We start from the raw sequence: 21736 nt of genomic DNA, 5'->3' as shown, positions 1-21736 counted from the left end.
AGTAATGGCGTAACATGCAGAGCTTAGCACATTACCAGTAGGTACACTGGTACTAAGTGCTCAGATTGCTGCCATACTGGAGTGAAAGAATGCAGTTTTAGTACTCTGAAGGAAATCCTGAGAGTTGTCTGAAGATACAGCCAAAGGAGAGTGCTCTCTGCCTAGTCTTGGGGACAGAAAACACAGGGAATCTTGCAGAGGAAGGTCAGGACTTTTACTGCTTCTGCTTCTTACATTGGTCGAGGACAGAAGGGGCAGGTTACTTCAGGCAGCAGCTGTCTGCATGTTCTATAAATGGTTAGAGAGCATAGTGAGCATTGGAAAGGATTATAATAAAATCCTTGAAGGATGTGCACAGCAATTCCTGTTTTCATTCCAGGCTCTGGTGTTGACTCTTTCATCTGGTCTGTCCCTTAATGTGAAGACGTCACAGGTATATTATGGACATCATATAATGAACAGCATGAGTTCTTTTTTATTTGCATTGGTATAGGCTGAAATAGTAAAATCAGGCTTAAATTGGCATATCAATCCAGTGGGGAAAAAAAATAATCTGTTCTCTAAATGTCATTACTATCCTAGGGAGCAGATGCAAACTCAGTCCTTTCTGGGTGTCCACTGGCTTATCATCACTGGTTTGTTGGCTTGATTTCAAAGCATGCACATGCATCTCTCATGCTTGTTAAACTTCTCCGGGCAGTCTGAGTCTTCAGCACCTTTAAAAATGAAACAATTACCTTTCTTATTTTGCTTGTGTAGTGCAAGTTTTAATTCAGATTTGTAAGGTCTTTGAACTATCCCAGGTGATGATCTCTCTTTTCAGAGAAGACACGTGCTAAACTAGAGGTGATTTTTTTTTTTTTGCTTTCTAGCAGAAGTTGATGCAGTTGCCTATTCTTTCTAGATGCAAGAATGGATTAAGCAGTGGCTTTTCTTTCTGTGGGGACTGGAAATTATTGCAGAATAGTTGCTAGCAACTTTAAGCGCCATCTTAATCTGCTTTGTAGTCTGCCAGCCATATCAATAAATGAAAGGTGGTGGGGAATGGATAATAAATGAATGTCAAGACTTGTGAGAAATTTTCTGCACCGAGCAACCTTTTCTGAATCTTGTCATCCCTTCCTTATTTTCTCTGAAGTATACAAGATAAAGTGTCAGACTATGAGCTGTATTCTTGAAAGTGCCTGTATCCGAGAGAGGGGAATTTGGGTGATTTTATCCCCCTGTGAAGTACTGCCAAGTGCGTGGCACAGACAGATCTACTCGCTAACCTTTGCTGAATGAGGAAGGAAGTGATATGATTGCGGTAGCAGAACTGTGTGGGTTTGAAGGGGTGGGGAAACAGCTCGGGGCCACAGAACAAGGGGTGCATGTGTGAAGTTGTTAATTTCAGGGATTTGCTGTATGCGGGTTGTTTTTTTGTTTTGTTTTGTTTTTTTGTTTTTCCTACACCCTTGCAGCCCACACACAGCTTTTGACTATGGGCATGGTGTTTTCCAGCAGATGGCCTGTTGCACAGGAAGGCTAGGATGATGTTGAGACTTTCACTGATGTAGTCAACCCTTTTGCACATATTCTTGAATTCTGAGCCAGTTTCAAAGGAACTCAGTACGTGACTGTAAACTTTGGATTTCTTGGTCCTCCTTTTATTTTCTTCATTGTCCTCAGGAGAAAAGTATGGCTCTGACAGAATGTATGGCTGGACAAGGAGGATAATTAGTGCATGTTTTGACACCTTCCTCTTCCCATCTTTTTTTAAAACAGGAAAGCAGGTTAGCTATAATAACAGAAGAGCTGCTATGTTTGTTCAAAACAGGGGTCAGTTTATGCTCTTGAGAACCTTTTACATTTTGTTAATCTATGCAGGTCAAGATTTAGATTTTTAATGAGATAAACAGCTGATTATGCAGTTAAAACTGGTACTGCTGTCCTTCTTTAGTTATCTGACTTGTGTAATGTCAACTAGCAAGATAAAGTCAAAGGTTTATATTGCTATGAATGTGTATAATTTGGAGGATGCAAGCAGTTTTGTTTTGCCAAGAGCAGTTTTGTGCTACAATATCAGCAGCTGCATGCATTTTTAAAACAGAAGAGTCCACATTTAGATACAATGATTTCTTTGTGCTGTGTCTTCTCTTAAAGAGAAAATATATTTTCTAATGAAATGGCTTTTGAAATGTTTATATATATGGGTTAAATATTTTATTGTGGTTTGTTATGTTGGCACTCGGAGAGTGAAATAATTTTATCTAAATTAAAAGAAATAAAATACAAATACATATTGCAAAATAACTTTTAAAATTATTGAAGTAAATTAGAATATCTTGTAAAAGATGTTGTAAATGATAGCTCTTTAATTCACTAGGGAAAAATAAAATAAATGGGCTGTCTATTTAATGAATGAAATAATGAATTGATGGGGGCTGTTCTGCTATTTCTGTAGCAAATGGAAATGTTATTTCCATTTAAGTGACTTTACTTCCCTTTCTCCCTGCACTTTTCAGTTCTCTTCCAACCTCTTCTGTCCTACCCCCCTGCCCCAGTTCCCCCTTTCCGCAGTATTCCTCCCTGAACAAAACCAGCCAACTGCTGTGCTTGCTGCCAGATAAGTCAGTGTCAAAATATTCAGGTGCTTTTATTGTTCAGATGATGTTCCTTTGTGTAATATGAAGACTTTTGTTGAGTCTTAGCACAGTGGCAGTAATCATAGCATTTAATGGTACTCCTCTCCAAACAGAAGATAAATGCTTGTATAGCAGCTGTTTTACCCAAGAAAGGCTTTTGACACAGTGTTAAATATAACTAATTATTGCTTAAATGTACCACATACAAATAATGCATTCCTGTTTATTAGTGAACCATTGATAGATGTTATGTAAGGTGCATAAAGGAAACTTGGAGTGTATGTCAAACAGAATATTTTTCTTCCTTACACTCATGTTAAAGTTATTTCGTACACTCTTGCAGTTTCGTGGCTTGCTTATGCACTTGAGTGCATTGATGCTTACTGATACGGATTTCAGTAGTTTGAAGAAACCTTTTGGCATTAGTGCTGCATCTGTCCACCCTTGCAAGGTGATGCATCCACTCTGCTTTATTCTCCAGAGTTACAGATGTAACAGCATCCTGATGAAGGAGCTAACCCGACTACGTGACAGCTCATGCGCAAGAGGCCTTTCCCTAGGACTAGTGCCCGTCATGGTCTCATTGGCAGTATGGTATGAGGATGCAACCAGATTGCAAATGTTACCTTGGTGATGAAACATCCACTGGTATCAGTTGTCCTTGCTGCTGTTCCTGAGTAAATAGGTTATCATTATGGAGAAGGCCTCCAAATTCCTGCATGATGGTTTCATGCAGTGTATGTCCAAAAAGAGTCTTTGCATAGCAGGAGTTAGCTGCAGTCTGCTTTCTCCCTTTTGTACAACTCCCTTTGGTACAACTAACAATGGCATTTGCTTGTGTCCATTGTTTGAAGTAAAAAAAATAATTATATGCAAAGTAATACTTGCTACATTGTTACGAGACATGTAGAGGAAGGAGCTTTATGTATTTAGTAGTTTTCAGGTAGATTGAAACAGTGACAAGCCCCTGTTGGAAAACAGTCATGTGAACTTTGTCTCAGTCATTTTCCTTTTCTAATAAAGATTTTGAGGCACCTGCACTTCCTTTTGATCTGCTTTTGGAAGTAATGCTTGGGCTGGATCCCCAGTTGCATCTCTGGCCTCTTTTTACCGAGTGTTTTTTCCAATAAAAGCAGAGTCTGAGACTACTACATTTTGCTGATGGGCTGGCATTTGTAAAGCCTGTGAACTGTGCTCGTATAAACTTTCTTCATTCTTTGACCCATAGCATTCCCTCAGTAATGTTACTGTAGTACATGGAGATGGTTTCCATGAGTGTTATTCTCAGCCTTATCTTTAAAGTTGCAATGTTGTTTTTTTTTTTCCTGGGGGTCCATGTGAGACTATAATTGTTCAGGAAACAGTCTCACATTAGTGAGAATACAAATCATGTGGAACTCTTTGCATTGAAAGCACCCTCAGCAAGTTTGTTGATGACACCAAGCTGGGTGGTGCGGTTGGTATGCCAGAGGGACAGGATGCCATCCAGAGGGACCAGCAAAAGCTGGATACGAGCCACCAATGTGCAGTTGCAGCCCAGAAGGCCAACTCCATCCTGGGCTGTATCAGAGGAAGTGTGGCTAGCAGATGAAGAGAGGTGATTCTGCCCCTCTACTCTGCCCTGGTGAGACCTCACCTAGAATACTGCCCCCAGCACAAGAGAGATGTGGACCTGTTGGAATGTGTCCAGAGAAGGGCCACGCAAATGATCTGAGGGCTGGAGCAGCTCTCTTATGAGGACAGGCTGAGGGAGTTGAGGTTGTTTAGGCTGGAAAAGAGAAGGCTCTGGGGGGACCTCACAGTGGCCTTCCAGTACCTGAAGGGAGCCTACAGGAAAGCTGGGGAGGGTCTTTTTACAGGAGCTTGCAGTGAGAGGACAAAGGGTAATGGTTTTAAGCTGAAAGAAGGAAGACTTAGGTTAGAGATCAGGCGTAAATTCTTCAGTGTAAAGGTGGTGAGACACTGGAACAGGCTGCCCAGAGATGTTGTGGGGGCTCCATCCCTGGAGGTGTTCAAGGGCAGGTTGGATGGGGCTCTGAGCAGCCTGTTGTAGTGGAAGGTGACCTGCCCGTGCAGGGGAGTTGGAACTTGATGATCTTTAAGGTCCCTTCCAACTCCAAAATTTCTGTGATTCTGTGTGCAGTTCAGCTAGTTTTCCAGTCTAGGGAATCATGCCATGCATGAAATTTAAGTGTAGCATCTCTGACCTTCCACACTTATGCTAAGCCCAAAGTAATGCTTACCATATTGGTTGGTGTCAACCAATTCGAAATGGGATCAGATTTCTATAACCCACATAACGTAAACTGCTGTATATTTCCAGTAAGTCCATTGCTCATGGAAATAAAACCTGAGGTTACACTAAACAGTATTTCATAGATGTCAGCCCAAGACTGCTAATATATGAAATGTCTCTTTTAAATAGTATACATGCATAAGATTTTACAAAAAACTTGAATCAAAATTTCCATAATTGTATGCATTAAAGCAATAGTAGTGAACAAACAAAAGTGATACTTTTTAGTCCATTTCATGTCTGTGATTAGCTTAAGAAATGTTCAATAGAATTATGTGGGTAAAACCTGTCTGGCAGAAGTTACTCTTCTTTCCGTGTTACAGTGGACTGCTCCCTAAAGCCTCATTAGCAGGCTGATAAACATCAAGCAGAAGACCTGATTGTGGAATTTGTCATGCAGTCCTGCATTCAGGATTGAAGAACTTTGTTATTCTCTCCTTTACGCTGAATTTCATGGTAGTTCTGCTTTTGGGGTATCCCTTCTGCTAGATTTTGTTTACGTCAGATGTGTCATTTAACATTCACCAGAGGGAAGAACAGAAGATGTGACAAATGACAATTATGAGGATTGTAAGCCTTATGTTTTTAGGAAAGCAGGCTATGATATGGAGTGTGTGTACACAGCTTGCTTAAAAATATCTAGAAGTAATGTTACCAAACAGTTTTTAGCCTTAGGTGTCAGATGTGTGTGTATAAATGTGGGAATGTCTCTGTCTCATCACAATTTAATTTTAACTTTTAGAGTCCTTACAGCTAAGCTGGTGAGGTTCCAAGTGTCTTACTGACACTTGGAAAAGGTGGATTTGAGGGTGATGGGCACTGGGAGAGACCAACAAATTGAGATTTTTTTTCATTGAAAGTGTATCAGAACTAGCAGTCTAGCTGGTAGTCAGCTAACCTTGTTTATTCAGATTTAAGGTCAAGTCCTTAAACTTGACCCTGCAGAGATCAGTTGGAAGGTGGCCTTTGTGTTCAGCAGCAGAAGAGGGTACTTGATATGATGGAGTTACAGATGCTGTACTTGTGAGTTACAAGGAAAGAATGGTAATAGATAATATGAAAGGCCTGAAATTAAAGCAACAAATGATTTTGTTTAGTTCAAAATGACGCTGCCAAAAGAGGCAAATGCCATCACAAACTGGAAGGACATTGCTTCTTGACAAACTTATATAATGTTTTTATCTGAAAAATACACTTAGAGACTTGAATGATGATGAATAAACCACTTTGAATGCATAGAGAACAAGCATCCTTAGCTATTCAGAAATTCTAAAAACTGCTGATGGGATGGGGGTCTGACTTCATCTTAATGGGTATAATAAAATTCCCCATTCTGCTACTGTTGGGTGTGTGCATATGATGGTGTATTTTCTAGTGTCCTATTCCACTTGACCAAAAAAGTTTGAAAATACAGAAATTACACAAGCTCACTTGGTTGTTTTTACAGACCTTTAGAGAGTCTGTCATTTACTTTATTTTTTCCTTAATCAGCTTTTCCCAGTTACAGTTTTTCTATCGTAAACTGTAAAAATGAATCACAATAGAAGCAACAGTCTAAAATGTTAATTTTTGTTGTTAGAATGTATGTTAGTACTGGAGCTCTCGCTAAAGTATTCTGTGTAGTTTCCTATTCTGAAACACAACAAATCTTTAAGTCTGAATTCTAGACACCCTTCCTGTTCATGACCCAGAAATTCTTGGAGTGCATCCTCTTGCCTTCAAACACCTTTGACCCTTCATCTTATCATCCCACAGATGCTCACTTCGACCCCACCCCCCCCTAGACAATTAGTTCCCTCTTCTGCGTTTTGTTTCATGATATGCCCTAAATCCACTTCTGAGGTGGAGGTGGAGACATCCGAGCTCCCCCACTCCAATGCGTCATCACCTAGTGCTGGGGTCTGGGAAGCTTTCCCTTCTCTGTCTTTCTGTCCTCACTGAGCATATAAGGAAGAATTGTGAGGAACAAACTTGTATTTTAGAGAGTGGACCCTTTTTCTGTCCACTATATCATTTACTGGTTTTGCATGCTCAAATTCTTTTTGTGGGGTGCTTTTGATTGCTTGAAGACATTGCTTTGACACTTTAAGGTCATCTTTTACTCAGTCTGGTAATTGTTGACTACATAATCTCCCCTTAACAATTTACTTCTTTGGCCTTTAAGCAGCTTTTTGTTCTTACTCTGAATTCTCAAGAGTTTTGTACTTCAGCAGTGTCAGGTGCTAGGCTGGTGTTGCTCAGTGGTTGTCAGGCTTTCTGACTATATTCCAACATTTTAAAATGTAGGCTGAGTACAGATAGAACTCACCTAGGAGGATGTTTACCTCCTCTCCATTGAATTGTTTGGCTGTATTAAAATGAACGAACTTAGATGCAAAAAAAAAAAAAAAGAGTATAATTTCCACTCATCGGTTTTAAATAATTTTCATTTGCACTGGTTATACTGCAATTTTGTAGCTTGTTAGGTGTGAAAATAACATTTGATTTGTACCTTAATCCTATTAATTTTCATGCTTGACTTTAAGTACAGTATTTACTGAATTTCTCTTCTCCCTTAGGATATGGTTAAGGATGAGTGTTAGAAAGTCTAAAGAGCAAGGAAATAAGTTAGATATGTAAACCAGAGCAATTCCATTAGCAATCTTTTTTCATTTTGATCAATTGCTTTCCCACTGTGTTCATCAAACATTTACCTTGAATGCAGTAACCTATTAAAAACCTTTTTTTTTAATTGCAGTTTGTTTATATACCCACTCTCTCTGTATTTCCGTGTTGCACTTGAAACTGGTCACTTTAAGTGAATGCTGCTGCACACATGCAAGAGCTTATCTGCTGTCTCGTCACTCTAAGCTATTTTGCCATAGACAAGATGTTTTTGCAAGGAGCAGATCCAGGTGGTTAAATTTCTGTGTGTGTAGGTTAACACCTGCTAAATAGGTGATTTTGAGCTTGACATGGATTACGTGATTTTACTCAGTTTCACAGAACAGAAGTTGAATTTAATTTGCCGTCAGGTGCTGGATCCCTGTCACTGCCTGTTTCTGGAAAGCAATCAGTTTTTTGGCAAAAGAACCTCCTGTGGCTCAGGATGGGTGCGGACACGGGTGCTCACTCAGCTCCAGTGGTGGTATGAGTTCACAGGCTGCCTGTGGGTACTGGCCAGACAGGCAGTGTGCTTTGTGCACATGTGAATTCCCTGAGAGAGTCTGCAGACAAGAGATAAAATGTACAACCTTTAGTGGTAGCTCTATGTCAAGCACATACCATGCGTGCAAAGCAGTTTTGTGAATGCGTAATTTCAGATATGTTGTCTTGCAGGTTTACCTTCTCCTTGATAACATCCTTTTCAGCCTGTTCTCTTGCCTCTGTTTTTGTAAAGCTTCAAAAATGATGGATCACCTAATGGACTAGTTGTTATAAGAGGTTTATTGTGGATGTGAAAATTTGTCTTATACAACTTGAGCATATCCAGAGCAAATTATATTTCAAATGTTGGCTTTGCTCCTTCAGTGGACTCCAGCTGTTCTGCTGGACCCTGTTTTTTATCATTGTGCTGGACTGCAGCATACAAGTGTTGAGACTACAGATGCTTTTATCTAGTCTAAATTTTCAAAGAGTTTCTCTGTTGGTGTTTTACATTGCTCAAGCTATTCTCTTTTGTACCTTCTGTATAATATACATGGAAATCACTAGCTGGACAATCATACTTAGCAGCTGGTTAGATTCCATTTCTTTCAAGAACTTGTGTGAAACTTCAAAGTTTACATTTACTTACAGGAAAAATAATGTTCAACTATCAAAGGAGAAATGGGCAGAGTACTTGATAAATATTGGTGTTGGTTTGAGTGCTTCCATGTTGCCCTGAACACAGCTCACTTGGTTCTTTAAAATATGCACTGATATTTATATTACCTTTCTCTATGATCCTTTCTAAAGGATTTTTGTCTATTAAAAAAAAATAAAAATCATCAGTGGAAAAGTTTAAAATTAGACTTTAAATGTGCATGAGGTGGAGGTGTATCTTGATTTTTTTGCTATTTTTCAGAGTTCATTTATGAACTGCCTTTAATCTACTGAAGGAAACTAATATGTTTATGTTATGTCATTGGGCTCTCATTAGTTGCTTGCTGGTTTTTTAACAGGACCGTAATTTCATTTGGCAAGCCAAAACCTTGTCTTACCACCCCTTTAGCTCAGTTCCTGTTTTCAAAGCCTGAGAAAGACTGCGTGAATGTTATGCTTCTGTCATGGTTTGACTCAGGATTGGCAATTAGACCAGCAACAATAATGCTTTTAATCCCCTCCCCCTTCCACCCAGGTAGGGAAAGGAGAGAGATAAGGAGAGAGACTTTCTGGATTGAAAACAAAACTAGACAGCTTTAATTAAATACTAATTTTAAAAGAAAATATGTAAAATTATATACGAATGTGTTCAAGAATGTGAAAAACTCTTTTTCTTCCCCCCACCCCCGCAGCTTCCATGGCATCTCCTGAGCTGTGAGCAGTCCTGGAATGTCCCGGAGCTCTGCCGGAGAGAGCAGCAGGGCAGACAGGAGCTGAGGGGAGAGTTATGAGGGTCAGGAATGCACAAGCCTAGGTATCAATGGTGATGGATAGACAGAGTCCTCCCCGGACTGGCTCAAACCAGGACAGCTTCAAAGCAAAAGAAGAAATCCATAGACAAAATAATTCAACTCCCATTCACTAGGTTGGTAAGAAAGGCTCAACGCTGTGTATAATGTTCCTGGGGAGTCCTTGGCTTGCTCAGCATTGAAACCCCCCAAATACCAGAACGGCTGGGTTAAAGCTCGGGGGCACGGGTGAGTCACAGATCCACTCCAGGGTGGTTTGAGAATGCTGATGAAGAATATTTGGATGAAATGAAAATGAAATCTTGCTTAAGGGCCACAGAAGAGAGAAACTCTTAAAACCATTATTATGATTTATGAGCTATTAGTGTGGTTCACCCATGAATTTGGGAATTAGTACTCCTCTAATATTTAAAGAAATTGTTTAATTCACTCAAAGGCAGGTTACTAAGTATAACAGTGAGAGCTTAGACTCTTAATACCTTAACTGCCAGTGAAGTTCCTTGTTTATTATCTTTCTTATTTAATAGGTTTTCTAATGGCCCATTCTGATGGGAAAACTGTCTGGGTCTGTCAATTGGATTTTCTTCTGTCTGTGTCATTGAATTGGTAACTGGGGCTCATCTCAGTTGACTTTAATTCTCTAGCATTTCTCTCTAGTCAGTGGTGGGAAAGGGGCTGTCCTGAAGACAATTCTGTTTGTCCTGTCCTAATATTAAGGTGTTTTAAGATGGAGTGATGATTATTTTTAAATCCAGAGTCCTTTTCCTTGAGGTGTCAAAATTATGCTAGGTCTTGTAGATGAATACAAGTGAGATAAATTACACCTTTTTGAATGAAATACTTATTTGATCTCTGTAAGAGTGCCACTCCTTTTTATTTTATTTTTTAATTATTATTTAGGAATGGTTTGAGATGCAGAGGTTAAACTATGCCTTCTACTATGGTTTAGGACCTCCAACATGAAAATAATCTTTTAAGATTAATCCTTCCTTGAAGAATCCTAGTTAGGAGCTGACTGCTCCACTAGAAGCTACCTGGAAGCCCTGTGCTCTGGGCTTATGTTTCAGTCTTTCCTGGCAGTAGACCAGCAAGACTTCCTGGGTCACTTTCCAGTTCTCTACCTTTTTATCTATTATTATACATTTACTCTTGCATAAGTAGCAAGTTTCTTCTAAAGCCTGAGTATCTGCTTTTTTTGTGTGTGGAGGGTGTTTTCTGATGCTGAACTGTGGAGCTGTGAGGGCCTTTGTTTTAATTTCCAACCTGAACATCATGACAATGGGTTCATACACAATGCTTGATGTTGCCTTTGGCATATACACTGCTTTTTCCTCCCTGCCGTTCATGCCTCTCCCTTGATATGCTGGTTGAAAGCAATCAAATGCCCTCTTAGCCTTTGTTCTGCTAAGGTATGTTAGCCAGGGCATGCAAAGCAAGTTTCGCTCTTCCCATGTGTTTTTTACTTACTGTTTGCTTCTTGGCAGATGTACCTGCAGCGAGGCACTAAGTGGGAAGGTTTGTAGTTGCCTTTTGTTGTGGGCAAACCCCGATGGGCGTCTCAGCCCCCCACAGACACTTGCTCACTGCCCCCAGCAGAGCAAGGAAGAAAACAGAGGAGCAAAAGAGCAACCCGGAGTATGGCTTGAAGTAAAGATGGCTTAATAGGTAATACAATAGGTAACAGGTAAAACAAAAGCTGCACACTCAATCAAAACAAGGAATTTATTCACTGCTTCCCATCAGCTCTCCAGGAAAGTCAGGCTTTGTCACACCTAATGGATACATAGGAAAATCAACACCATAACTGCGAACATCAACCCCTTTCTTTCTTCTTCCCTGAGCTTTATTGCTGAGTGTTACATCCTGTGGTCAGGGATATCCCTTTAGTCAGCTGGTGTCAGCTGTCCTGTCTGTGTCCCCTCTGTGCACCCCCAGCGTCCTTGCTGGTTAGGTGGGGTGAGAAGCAGAAAAGGCCTTGAAGCTATGTAAGCACTGCTTAGCAATAACTAAAACATCTCTGTGTTATCAACAGTGTTTTCATCACAAATCCAAAACACAGCACCATACTGTCTATCCCAGCCAAAACCAGTACGTGTTTTCTCATCAGTAAGGTAGGGAATGCAAGTCAAGCAGCTGGTGGACTGGTGTGAACAAGGGCAAGGAAATGCAAAATGAAGATTTGCACTTTTTTCAGTGGTTGGTGTCCTCAGTCCAGAGCCTATCAATTTTGCCTTCCTTCCCCTCAAACAAGGTTAATTGGTCTATCTGTATATGTGTCCACATTATGGAAATTCCAGTGGTAGCAGCCCAGGACTAGTTTTGTGTGATGGGGCACTGACCCCTCACCATGGGGTCTGGCTGTAGTAAGGTTTCCCAGCAGAGTGTGTCCTGGTTTTACAGTACCTGCTTTTCTCCCCCTGGTCAGTCTGACTCCGTATTCTCATTCTCCCATCACAATCAGAGTATGTTTTTGGGTCAGGAACACTTTTCTCTTTGCTGAGATAAGGGGAGATCCTGGGGTAGATGCTGCTGAGAACAAATCAATGGTGGCATCTAACGAATGTAAAAACTTTCTCCTGGTAATTTATTAAAAGTTGCTTGCAGCTAGACAATTAATTGGTTTTCTCAGAAGTCTCAGAACTCTAGATACCTGACTTTCCATACAATCCATTTGCTTAACATTGCAACTCCCAGTGCTGTGCCCAATTTCTGAGCATAGCTAAAGTGACTGTAGGTTAAACGTAGACTAATAACAATGAAACTGCATGATATCATGGTGTTAAATCATATTTGATAAACCCTGAATCCTTCCCAGTAGTCCTACCAAAAAAAAAAAAGTGTTATGGACTGCTGTGGTAACAGTGAATGTTTTGGGCTGTGATGGTGGAGGATTCTCTCATGCTCTGCTTTGCCAGCCTTTCTTTCCTGTGTTGCTGAAGGAGAGGGGATGCCCAGGTAGGCTTATTCCACTTAGAGAGTAGGCAGGATTGATGCATTGGCAGAGAGAGGCATAGATTGGTGAAGAAAGGTTAGTGGGATTAGCACCGTCGGTTTAGTAGTAGCATGGTACTCCCAACTAGTAATTTTGGTGTTGTGCATATTTAGTCGGGAAGCCTGAGATCCCTGTCACAAACCAGTGACAGATGAAGTGCAAAAGATAGCCTTAGTGGGAGGTTGGGATGTAGTTTTTCAGTTCCTGCAATGTGTTTGCTTTTCCCCCCCTCATAGCTCCTTAGGTTATTTTTCACCGTTCTTTTATCACTTTTTCCTTTCTAGTGAATCATTTTGAAGTTGAAATACTAACCTTCTGATATTTTCATTATGAAACATCATGCTTTCCTGTAGCACAACTGAATGCTAGTAAAGGTGTCTAAATCCAGCCTTGATTCTCCATGCCTGCTGTTACCTAAGTAAATGCATTACTTTTAACATACGTGATACTTTCCTGAAAGCGGTGTATTTGAAGGCAGTGTATATAATACAATGTATCATTATTCCAGAGCTCTGAAATGTCCTTTTATAATTTGCCTTAGTAGTACAGTTTATGTAATGTGGAAACTGTTTTCTGACACGTGTGCCTAAGCAGTGAGCCCTTTGTTAGATCCAATTAGAATTTCTCCCTTGATAGAGTGTGAGACTCTCAAGCAGTGTTATGTTTGGCCACAGACAAAATTAATCCAGTCAGTTGGGACTCTCAACATCAACTTTCTGCGATCTCAAGGTACAGAACCACTGATATGTATGTTTACATTCAGCAAATCTAGCATTCAGTGCAAGCAGCAATAGCCAAGCCACTTGTCTGGCATAGCGTGCAACGTGTCAGCGTGTTTCAAAATTATTACATGCGTATGAGCTACTGTACAATAACACTTTCTCCCCAAAAGTGGTGTAGCTCCTTTCCAGGTAGTAAATGAGGTTTCACAGTTGTCTCTTTTGTTCTTTGAGCTTATCATAAATGTGCTGTGTTTGTGATGTTCATGAAGATACTCAATAGCATTAAAGAAAGCTTTATGTATTTTCTGTTTCTTTTCAACTTTGTGGATTTTTTTTTTCTGTTAAATAAAAAAAAACAACCCAACCCGAACATTCTGTTGATTGCCAACTATTTTATTCATTTTAGTAAGTGTTTATTATGGGGCTTAGTATTATATGAGATTGTTTGATAAACTCTAGTTTATATATTAATCACACTGATAAGCAGGTGAAGTAAAATATTTTTAAGTATCACTGTTTTTTCTCCACATGTTGTTCCTGTGCTAAAATCTGGGAATGTTATTTGCTGTTGATAGTTTGCTATAGCAAGAGTGATGAATGTGACTAACCAAAATTTACTGGTTTTCCTGGGAGTTTATACAAAGGCTGAAATTGTTTTGAACCTTTTTGGTCCACAGAAATACTTGTGAGCATCAAAACAGCTCAACAGCTTCAGATATGCAAATGCTTTTTAAACTGAAGCTTTGGTTTGTTGGCTAACTGTGCTCTTCAGGCAATGTAAATCCACTTCCTTCTTTTGCTGGAAATGGTGTCTCAGCCTTGGCACTGGCCTATGCCTGACTCTTCCTGATGTTGAGTGGGCTTCTGTGGGTGCTGACTGGTAGCCCTTGTTACCCTCTTGACACTTCAGACAGCTGTTGCAGAGTGAGGTCAGGTACCATCCCTGGACAAAGTTGGTACTTACCCTGCAGGCCTGTAAGGAAGAAATGACACTCTGAGGAACAGATCAGTGGATGTGACCAGTGATAGGACAAGGAGTAATGGATACAAATTGGAGCATAGGAGGTTTAAGGTGAATATCAGAAAAAAATTTTTTACTGTGAGAGTGACAGAGCACTGGAACAGGCTGCCCAGAGAGGTTGTGGAGTCTCCTTTGCTGGAGACATTCAAAACCCACCTGGATGCCTTCCTGTGTGATGTACTCTAGGTGACCCTGCTCTGGCAGGGGGGTTGGACTAGATGATCTTTCGAGGTCCCTTCCAACCCCTAGGATTCTTTGATTCTATGAAATCTCTGGAGGGAGGTGGTGGCATTGCTCAATGCTGGGTCATGCAATTTGGGAAACATACTGGATGAAGGTTAGGAGTTATGTGCTATGTCTCAGAGACATTCAGCTGCAGAAAGGTTTCCAGACTGGAGGAGGTGACAGCTACCTGGAGGCTTTCACCAAGTGTTATCTGTGCATCAGGTTGGCTTGGCTGCAGTGCAGGGCTCCTGGCATCGGGGTGGGTCATTCTCCCTTTCCAGTTCTGACAAATATGGAGTTTGTTTGCCACTGGTTAGTCATCATATTAGAGCCGAAGTTTTTCAAAGATTGCCTTAGAAACAGCAAAAAGCAGACTCATATATATATTTTTTTTTTACCACCCTCCCCACCTGCCCCAAAAGGATGCTTTTGTAGATACAGGGTGGAGCTGGAAACTTTGTTTTCATATTTACATTACGTTCTTTTTAATATGCATGAGTAGTAGAAACATTTTGAGGAGGGGCATTGTAGTCCTGTTCTTACTGTGCCTACTCTGCCCCAAATACCTTTGTTGTTTCCTTAAGGAGAGTGCCCCCATGGTAGTTAACTCTTCTGCCTGGGCTGATGATGATGGATCACTTTTCTTTGGGTTGAAAAGTGCTCACTGTCAAACTGCTTTTGTCCCAAAATCGTTGTGTGTGAGAAAGCTGGACTATAAGTGAGAAGTTGAGGGCTGGCAAATCTTAAGTTGGCTGTTCAGTTACAGAGTGAAGCAACTGAATTGTGTTCTGGGTGAATTTTGCATTGGTCTGGTTGTGTTCTGGAATTTCTGTTGCATTCAGCTGAGGGACAAGTTTTAGATTGCCCTAAAAAAATTAATCAGCAGATGGCTAAGAGGCATATGTGTGTTGGAAGTGTGTCACTGATCAAGCAGATGCTAATTTATGTATCATCAGTTGTGCTGTTTAGTACATTGAATTTTAATATCTTATTGCTCAAGAAGAATTAATTTTTGCAGTGTTGCTGAAAATATGCCCTCTTAAATTTCATGAAAAAGCCTTGGTAGTAACATTTTTCCTCAAGATAATATAAGAAGTTTTGTTTTACTGTCAGATAAAGCATAAGTATACAAAAGCTTGCACTCCAGTATTTGAGTTTATATAAGTTAAACAAAACGTGTTCTCACAGAATCACACAGAATTACCTTGGTTGGAAAAGACCTTAAAAATCATTGACTCCAACCTTTATAAAAGACTCAAGTATTAATTTTCAAGAAGCCAAGTTCTAGTATTATGCCAAAGCTAGTGGAAGAGTTACCAAGGCTGACAGCAACATAATTTTTAGTCGTCTATCTGTTCCTAAGAAGAAATGTTTATGAATCTTAGCAATGAAGGCAAAGTGGCATGGGCCTTACTGAAAATAATGTCATAATAATTCTTATTAAAAACCCCCAAACAAACTGTTATAACTTTGTAGCTTATTCCTGTAAAACATCTTTTCATAATTACACTGTGTTTCTTGGAGAATTATTTTGTTAGCTTATGATCTTTCTGTACTGGATTTTTAAATTTCCCATTTTGAAAAAGGTGACTTGCTGTCTGGATTGTTGTCTTGTCACATTCAGTAGTCTTACTGCAAATTGTTATTCTGTTTTACTAAATGATGAGCTAAATTTGTCAGAATGTGGTTTTCACTTTTTTCTCAAGCCATATTGTGCTGTTGATTCTGTTACTTCATTCACAGCTCTGCCAAGCTTCATCAGTTCCACATACTGTAATGCTTAGCTTGCTTTTAGGCTTGTTGCAACTGTACAGTTTCTTTACTGCATCACTCATGTCTTTCCTCACTTGGGCATGGTATTACCTTCTGAAGCAGAACTGTATCTGTAAGCTCAATTGTGATAAGCTTTTTGCATTGCTGTAACAACTTTGAGAAATCCATACACATGAAGGCTAGTGGCCAGGTTATTGCATAGGTAAGGTGACTTATCAAATGTAAACCACTTAGGTGTTAAACAACTTTTTGTATTTGACTTCCTTTGATTTTTAAATAACGTTTTTCATGTAGTGCAATTGATTGAAACATGGACATAAAAGGCAGAGCTCAAACAGTAGAAGAATTATTTAGGAGAGACTGTATGAGCAATAAAGCCTAAGTATGAACTTAGTTCTTCCTGACCAAGAACAATTTGTGACTTGGTTCTACTGCTGTTAACTCAGTCAGTAATTGAATGGTTATGACTGACAAAGCACTGACATGCCTGATAAAGTGAATACAGTTTTACCTGGTGAGTATTTGTCAGTTTAAGTACCAGTTCCTCTGAGCAGTGCTACTAGCCATCAGTCCTACAGCTTTTTCCACTTGCTTTTGGAATTAATGTTGAGGTTAAAAATACTCCCTGCACCCTGCAGAGGTGCATGCTACCTTTCTGTGGCATTTGCTTCTAGTTCATCATTTGCGAACGAATCCATAATTGGGTCATACTGCAAATATTTCAAGGGCAGAGCTGGTCTGCCAATTGCTTAGCAGAACAGACTTCAGAGAAAGAACAGAAGTTTTTTTTAAAAAGTGAATATTACTCCACAACAATTACTTTTGCCATCAGTTTATGTTAATTTCTCTGTGTTGGGGAAAGCAGCAGAAATGCTTTTGGGCTTTCCTAAGTCACTGAGGTCTTAATTTGTTATATATCCATATGGTAATGTGGCTGACTAAACTACATAATAAGCATTTTCATGTGTGGAGTAACATTTTTGTTTCCAATTGAATTAGAATGATTGTGAGTAGAGGGGAGCCCTATGCAATTTTTTTGCAGTGTTTTTGACAACATTTTCTTAGACAAATTAAAAAAAAACACACTGATTTTGCCCATTATTTTTATGATTTGTGTTTTTAATCAGGTTCTTAAATCCAAGGGTCAGAGCTTTTAACTTTGCAGTGGCAAACGGAAATCTGTCTCTTAAAATGTAATTTGTACGTTTTGATTTCTTTTTTGTTGACTTGCTTAATGTTTGATATTTTGGGGGAATTGTATTATATGGTGCATGTTTGTCAGTGTCATATTTGCTTAGGAGAGAATAGGAGGTGTGCACTTGTTGCAAAGGGAGCTATAAACTACAGTTCTTTGAGCATCATCTGCGTAATGTTCCACTGAAATAAACTTTGTGCATGCAGAAGAGCATCAGTGCCTCTTTTTGGTAGGCCTGTAGTGTTGTCCAGGGGAAGATATTTCACATGAACCTTTCACTGTATTTGCATCCCCAGTGTGCTTAACTCATTGTGTTGGACCTTACTTCTGTTAATGGTGAGGTGATGGAAATCTTGGCAACAGATCTCTTGAGAAAAAGGACCTATATCCCAAGAGGAGGTATAATGAGACGTGAAATACGAGTGTCCAAACTGGTTTGTTTAGTACCTGTGAAATACCCAGGGTACAAGAATGGATGGAATTCCCCTCAAATATTATATATGTTTACAGGTCAGTTACCACCACATAGTTCCTTTTTTCCTGAGTCTTCATGGAAGAAAGCAAACACAGACTGGGAAAGTTAATGAGGAGCAACTTGAAGGCCTCGTTCTTCCATACCAGAAGGGAAGAAAGAACACTTTTTTGCCTTTTCTCATTTATTTCCTTCATGTTTCATGTTCAGGAAAGTGTGCATTCCTTCACATCTGCTTCAGCCTTAGTTGAGAATTAGCTTTAAATGTTCCACTCCTGGACCTATATTTTTCCCTCAGTCTTCAGCTGCATGCTGTAACATAAAAGCCCAGCCCAACTCAGTTCAAGCAAGTAACTGGTATTGATGTTAGTATTAAGCATCAGGCATCAATTTACCAGTGCCATAGGTGTGTAATGTCAGTCCAGTAACACTTCTCTGCTGAACCATGGACAGTTGTCAGATACATTCTAGTGCCTACAAAGGGATGCTTAAGGAATGTTCCATTAAAGTCACCTAATGAGTGGAAGAGGACAGTAGTAGGAAGAGTAGCAGGACAGACCTTGGTAGTCTTTGATGCTGCAAATTTCTGTTTATCTCTGTTCACATTTTAGGTTTTCTTGAACACTTCCTTTTGAAAATTAAATCTTAGTTTTTTTCTCCCTTCTCAATTGTTTCAACTTGCATGTTCTGTATTTTCTTTTGCTTTTATCCTATTTCATCTGTCCTTCCTAAAGTAGATTGTTGTCAATGTTTGTCTAATTTCTCTTTTGATGTTTGTTAGATATGAAGCTATTAGAAATATCAAGTATGGAAGAACTTTCTCCTACTTGTAGCATTTCTAGATAATCTCAGAAGTTTTTGTTTTGTTGGTTTTTTTTAACAGGAGACTATAGAGATTTTAATTTTTTTTAAAGGTCTAATAAAACAGATCAAAGAGACAACATTTATGAGAACTGTATATTGAAAGAGGCTTTTGAAATCTGTTGGTTAAATTACTTTTCCTTTTGGGGCAACTGCAAAAGTACTTAAGTTAGTTTTGAACAAGAGCTGGAAGGAAGTAAAAGAATTACAAGTATTTTCTTTCCATTTGTTATGAAGAACAGTTAGTTGTTCTGCCAAGTCTGCTTTCAGTTCTCTTTAGTTCGAATGGAAGCCCAAGAAATTTTCTATCTAAAGAAAATTTTTCTATGTAAATATAAAATTTTATCTACATCTTGCATCTTTATGTAAAGGGGGATGTTCTACATATCCTAGATTTTGAAAACTTAAGTGTTACTAAAAGTATCCCTAGTTCAGGTTAAGGCTGCGCTTAAAGCTATGCCGGTGTTTTTGAGGGTTGTAAAATAAGGTTTGAGGAGAAAAAAATCAAGGACACATTGGATTAGTAGTCTGCTGTGGTTTTGAACAGAAAGAAATATTTGAGTAATTTCCGAAAATGGACAACAGAGTAAAAAAATGCCGAGTTGTCTTAATTAAAACAGATGTGTCACACTAGTGAATATGTTGGAGGCAGTAAGTAGGCTTTTCTCCATCTGCTAATTCAAGGGGTATAGTTTTGGTCTCATGGTACAGGCAGGTTTTTGGGACCTCCTCAGAGAGTGAAAATGTGCCCTTGCTCTGACTTAGACACCACAGCTGTCCCAGCCCACTGGCTGAGCTAAGTAGAGAGTGCCAGGAGGCCTTCAGATTGAGATCAAGGGTTCATTCACATGTGTAATCTCAACCCTGTGTCAAAATAAACCAAAACTGACTGCAGAGGGATTGTACAGCATTTGTGAAGGTCAGCCTGTCTTTAGAAGTGCCCAAATTTCACTTCAGGGACCCAGTTTGAACAACTTTGTTTTATATGTGTTTTTAATTAAAGGGTTTATTGAGGCCAAATATCTTCTCGTCTAATAGAGAAGTCGTTTGCCTTACACCATATGCAGAAAGTGTGAGTTGTCTTCTGTAAAGAAAGAAGGATAGGAAGGCTTTTGTTCTTGTTTGGTTAGTTCAGCTTTGTTATTCAAAAGGACCTAACAGAGATGAATATTGGATTCCAGTCAAAAGATTTTAAGAATTGTATGTCTGAATTCCTTTGGAATTCTTAATATTTGGGTGTCTGGAATTTAGATTCTGGCTTTCATACTCTGTTCATTGCACTGGGATTAAACTTCCATGTAAGACAGAATGTAACTTCGTTGCAGGTTTGTATGTAATTGGGTAGAAATGGTATAGTTAAAATACCACATTCAGCAAAAGTGAAACTTGTCCCAACAGTCGAGTCCCTAGTCTGAGCAACCAGGTGTGGAAGTTCATGTGCAGCAAGCCAAGTTTTTCTGGTGTCTTTTGGTATCTTTTTTTGGTGTCTTTCTGCACTTGTAGAGACAAGTTCTTCCACTATTTGTTTTGCTGGTTAGTTTTGCTCAATATTTCTTTGCCTCCTTTTATGAGAGAAATTTTCTGCTCCTTAAACATCCTGGAGGTCATATCCTGCCACTGGTTTGTATTCAGTTTTTAGGAGTGTGAATGGCCAGATTTTTATGTGATGTTCCTGAAGTACAGTAGCACTAATGCTTTCCTCTCACTGTTGGACAAACAACTCCTGGCACATTTTCACATTATCTTTGCCTTTGAGGTGTCTGCATTATATTGTCAGGTCACAATTAATATGTTATCAATGAGTATTGTCAACAAAGTATTCTCCTTCCTTGAATTTTTCCATCTAAAAAATAGCTTCCTTTTCTGGTGGTTCTGTGCATGTAGCCTTCCATTTTATGCTACAGGACTTCATGCTCAGGTGTCTCAAAGTTACGGAATATCACACAGAATTTAGTTTAATGACTATGGTCCTTGTATATGACCTGTGTGTTGTACATACCTCCTAACTTTGCGTTGGAAGCTGTTTTCTGTTTTTCATAAGTTACTTCTGGTTTCAGTTTTTTCCATGCTAAGTTAATTGGTAAAAGAACTAAATAAAATTACTTCTGAACAAATGTTTGTGGAAGTACACTAATAATCTCCACATGGTGCATGCTTTCCCATTTTAAAACTCCATAAGCTAGTCACTTCCTTCATACTGTTAACATGTTCGTCAAGTTTCCCCTGCTTCCGAGTTCAGCAAAGAATTCTTTGTCACACTATCATTGGCTTTATTGAAGGCCAGATAAATTATATCCACTAGAAATGCTCGCATCTAAAAAAATTAGTCTGACGTTGTTCCTTTTTTTTTATTTTTTTTTAAATGCAGATAGAGGTATATTCCTTTGTTTACTTCCAGCTCTTCAGTATTTTTCTTTATTTCCACTCTGAGTAATTTTCCAAAAGCCTTGCCTTCTGCTGGGTTCAGAACAACTGAACTTTCTTTGCCCAGATTGCATTTTTTCTTTTTCAGGTTATGGGTATTATATTTGCTGTTTTCAGATCAGATAATACCACCTTCCACATCAAAGACCCATTAAAATATTTTCTGTAACACCTACTGTTTTCATGTGTCAGTGTTTCCAGAGCTCTGGGAAGTGAATTATCTAGACCTATCTTGAGTTTAATGAAGTCTATTGAATTTTGCTGTCACATTTGCTATGTTTATTTTCACATCCATTAACTAATCTCAAAGAAGAAAATGCCCTTTTTTTTTTTTAATTAAGTTTCTAAATTAAAACCACATATTTGGTAATTCACATTCTCCAGAAATCTTGGAAACAGCCTGGTAAATGTTCTTTAAAACTGCTTGTAGAATTCACTGGCCTATTAAAATTACCCAAGAAGCCATAAAAAGCACAAGCCACTTGACAGTAAAAGTAATGTACATTTCCCAGAAATTTAAAATCATGAGGTGAAGAGTC

The sequence above is a fragment of the Apus apus genome, chromosome 4 (assembly GCF_020740795.1).
Source record: "Apus apus isolate bApuApu2 chromosome 4, bApuApu2.pri.cur, whole genome shotgun sequence".
NCBI classification, from domain to species: Eukaryota; Metazoa; Chordata; class Aves; order Apodiformes; family Apodidae; genus Apus; species Apus apus.
Note: the sequence above shows the minus strand (reverse complement) of the source record.